The sequence below is a fragment of the Lactuca serriola genome, chromosome 2 (assembly GCF_051521515.1).
Source record: "Lactuca serriola cultivar US96UC23 chromosome 2, Lser_US96UC23_V15, whole genome shotgun sequence".
Classification (NCBI taxonomy): domain Eukaryota; kingdom Viridiplantae; phylum Streptophyta; class Magnoliopsida; order Asterales; family Asteraceae; genus Lactuca; species Lactuca serriola.
The window spans coordinates 143,424,859-143,429,576 of NC_136409.1; positions in this window are offsets into that span (position 1 = coordinate 143,424,859).

The window sequence follows — 4,718 nt, forward strand, 5'->3', positions numbered from 1 at the left end:
AAATTAGGCCAAATTTTTAATTTTTCAAAACATTCCAATAGTTATAGTTAATATAATTTGTTTCCAAAATAGTCTTTATCAGAGTTTCCCTAGGAATGCATCACAAATATGAGGAGCGGTACGATCATGTCTTCGCCTTGTCTCAATCCCCGGATGTACCTGAAACAATAAACTGAAACTGTAAGCCCGAAAGCTTAGTGAGCTCCCCCAAAATACCCATACACGCAGATATACGAATTATCACAACACAGTATACAATGGGTCCAGTCAACCATCAGGTTGGAATACCCCAGGCCCTCAACCAATAGGTTGGAATGCCACATACTATGAGTCCAATCATCCCCGGGATGGAATACTCACGGCCCACAACCAACAAGTTGGAATGACCAGGTCTGTCGGCTTTCGCACAAAGCAGATAAGCCTCAACCGCTAAACAAACAAGTGCACACATAACAGATAATCACATAACAGCATATAGACAGCACCTGACCTAACGGGTCATACCACATAGCACATAACACCATCTTATCTATCAGGATGCCTATCTAACAGTTCATATCACATATCGTATAATATTATCCTACCCTCTAGGATACCGATCCAATAGACAACGTTAGCCTAACATAACCAGATAGCAATCCAAAAGGGTCGGCCTTGGTGCCTTAGACCCTTGAGTATAGTGAGGAACTCACCTTGCAATGTCGACTCACAGAAATAAGCTCCAACCCTCGGGTCACTGTCACGAACTCCACCACCTATATTTATCACAAACTGCACACGTAAATTTCTGATCCTTCCAGAACTATCCTCAAAAGTCAACGGGTCAACCCATGGTCAATGGTCAAAGTCAACAGTCCATGTTGACCTGACTCTCCGAGTTCCCTCAGCTACTCGCCGAGCTTCCTTGGCTTCCTGTCCACTCGTCGAGTCATCGAGTGACTCGTCGAGTTCTCCCTCGTTTTTCGATTGAACTCTAAAGCCACTCATCGGGTTTCCTAAACGAAACTCGACGGGTACACACGTGTGCATAACTTTGGGGGAAATTCATCCGACTCGCCGAGTTTCATGACGATCTTCATCGGACTCTCCGAGTTGTTCATCCAACTCGTCGAGTTCACGACTTTCTTCATCAGACTCGCCGAGCCATCCTTGTGACTCGCCGAGTCTGTTCGGTCCTTTTTCCATACAGACTTATTCTGAGCCATGCAGTGGCTCCAAATCATAGATCTAGGCTTCTAGGACATACTTATCACGTAAAGTTGCAAACTTTACGTACATGAATTGCTTTAAAGGCTCTAAATGCCAAATCTAAGCTCTTAATGGGGCTTCATGCCCAAGAGGGACCTCATACATGACCAATTATGCGACTTTATGTTGCTAGAGCTTAGAGAGGGTTCAGATCTGAAGTTACAACTTCAGATCCAACCTATTGTTCAACTTATCAACCCTTAAGGTTCATGAAAACCCTAGAACTCATTAAAAGAAAAACCCACAGGAGATATGGTGATTTAGGGTACCTTTGGAAGATGACAACTGAGAATAGTGTTGATTCCACACCTTACTCACTCCAACCTCCTCTTCCTTCAAGCCTTCTCCTTCCAACAATCTTCAAATCAAGCTTCACACACTCACAAAGGCATACACACTCGAATCAGACTTCTCAGGGGACTCTCTAAGACTGTAAATAGGCCCAAGGGAGGTTAAGGCTCCTTTAAATAGGGACACAAACCCCGAGAATTAGGGTTTCACTTGCCAGCTCCTACTCCTCGAGTCCCACTACTGGACTCGCCGAGTCGGTCACTTAATCCGCGATCCAATCCCGCTGCTACTCGACGAGTAGGGCCAAAACCATGAAACTTTATTTGAACAATACCTGAGAATCGGGGCGTTACAGTTAAGTTGTGGTTATCACAATCGAAGGAATTGGAGAAGTGATGTAAGCGTGGGTTGCGGTTCATGGGTCATGAGTTAAGTGCCTTATTGGGACGAGTGGTTCCAAATCTGTGTCGGTGGTGATTTGAGCAGGCGAATGAGATTCCAGATTTTAGAATGGGTTTGAGTTTGACTTGGGTGGTGATTTGAGCAGGAGAATGAGATTTCGGATTCAGAGATGGGTTTCATTTTGAGGAGTAATGGGTGTCATCTGATGTCTTAGACCTGAGTGGGCCAGTTTGTTTGTATGGGGAGGACAGCAAGGCGCACAGAACTAATGAGTAGTAGACGACAGAGGTCAAGGGTGAGACGATTTCAGTTGGGATTGTGGTATCCGTTTAGGGTAAAGTGAACTTCGTGACTTGTATGTCACCATAAAACCCATTTTTTTATAACATTTGGTCCGTGAACTACCCTAAAGGCCCAATGGGCTGAAAACCATTAAATTGGGCCTTATATAATCAGAATCAAACATTTAAGGCCTAATTCACTTCTTTTCCTTCTCCTTTTTGGCCCAACATATCAATATATATATATATATATATATATATATATATATATATAATGATAATAATAATAAAAATAATGAATGGATGATGAAATAAGATGATGACAACACATTATTATCTAGCAAATAACTAGATAAATCACATGTATCAAGAAACTCATTATCCATCATGCAAAAATTCCATTCTTCCCCCTCTCTTCTTATTTTCGGCCAACACACCTTCTCACCACCTCATTTCCTTCAAAATCTAGTAAGAAAGTCTCTCTAGAACACCTCCTTCCTCCTCCAAAAATTTCGAAGATCTAGAGTGCTTTCAAGAGGATTATTCACCAAGATCATTATCCTTGGTAAGATATTACAAACCTAAGTTGATTTATTTCATTTCTAAACTCAAATCACTTCTCTTACCACCTTGATTTCATGAATCATACTCTAAAACTTCCTAGAATTCGAAGATCCTATCAAAGAAACAAGCTAGGCCGAAAACAACATCATCTTCTCATAATTCTTCTTCAAAACCGAAACATCAAAGAAAAGGTGAGTTCATACCCCTTGTTTTCGGTTTTTAAATGATTTTTGGGGGATATTACAAGTAAAATATGTAGATCTATGTGTTATATGCATGTCTTGAGTGATTTCTTAGTTGATTTTGTGATTATGTGTTGTTTTCTTCATAAGTCTAGAAATATGTTAAGAATATGAAGTTTATCACTTGGATCTACAAGAAAACCTTGAGAAAAGTATGTGTTGTCACATCTAATACATGAAAACTTGTAGATCTGGGATTTATACACCTTAAATAGCAAAAATGAGTGTGGGATTCAAAGATCTATAAACTAACTCAAAAATCAGCCCTTGATAGAAAAGTTTTGGTCCAATATCGGACTGTTTTGATCACCTTAATGATAATATTTTTCAAAACTGTTTTACATGCAAAACGTTTAGGTTTATGCCTTTAAAATTACTACTCTCACGTTTTCATACGATTTTTCTACAATTTTTGGCGAATTTTACAAAACTGTCTATCATATTTGAAATAATTTCGGACCAGCCTGTGAAGGTGAGAAATTTCACACTTGTTTGAGGCCATTAAAAATTATGAGAAAAATTGTGAACAAAGTAGACAAAATTTCCAAATATCCAGAATTTACGGATCCAAATTTCGACTTACGATGATTTTCTACAAAATTTTCCAACAACTGAGTCGGAAAAGTCAAAAACCAGAAAATGTGAAATTTCACAAAGATCAAACCAAAAATGAAAACTTTTACCAAATAGGGGCTGAAAAATATCAAAAGTTGTATTTTGGGCTGAAATTATAATTTAAGATTTTATTTGGGCCGAAAATGCCAAGTTAAATAATCTAATGGACTAAAATGTCATTTTTCATCAAAAGGGACTAAAAGTGTCACTTTACACCATTAAGGGCTGAAAATGTAAATTTTGTATGAAAAAGGGACCGAAATGGTGAGATAAACATTTTGGGCCAAATATGTAAGTTTCTAAACAATTTGACCAAGGATATAAATTTTTATAACATGAAGGTTTAAAAATGGTATTTTTATAAAAACTAAGAATACCGTTATAAACCAACATTGAATATTTTAATATCGAAAGTAAACACTAAGTGTAAAACAAATCTCATACTACAACTTGTATCAATAAACCTATGAATGATACGATGGGGTGGCCCAATGTTTCCTATTCGTGCTTATTGGGCTTCCAGTGACCCAGTTACACGATTATTGGGCCCAATATAATCAACACATGTTTATTGGGCTTCTGGTGACCCAATTACATGCCTAATGGACCCTCATTAGCTTTTATATGCTATTGGGCCTTCGTGGCCCATTTGCATTGCTAATATGGTCCAAATCAATTATCATATGCTTGATGGGCTAACGTGTCCATCGCATACTCGACAGTCTGTAATAACATACATGATTAGTGGGCCACAGTTGTCCTTTTTCGTGTTTGTTAGGCTTTATTCATATTCATGTAAACATCAAACGGGTTGTAATCAATGTTATTCAAATTCATGGGGTAATAATAAGTATTTAGTGAGAATTATCGGTTGGCACCAATAAGTGTCGGTCGTAGCCTGTAGTTATAACCAGAATCTCCTGGAGGGGGGGGGGGGGGAGTTTGTGTATAGATCTATACGGGGGTGAATCCCCCACACCTGAGTTGTTCGCTACAGTTAGACTCGGCCAGTCTAGGGTGACAAAATCTTTAATTATCAAAACCGGCGTTTGTAAAAATTCCAAGACAGGCGAAA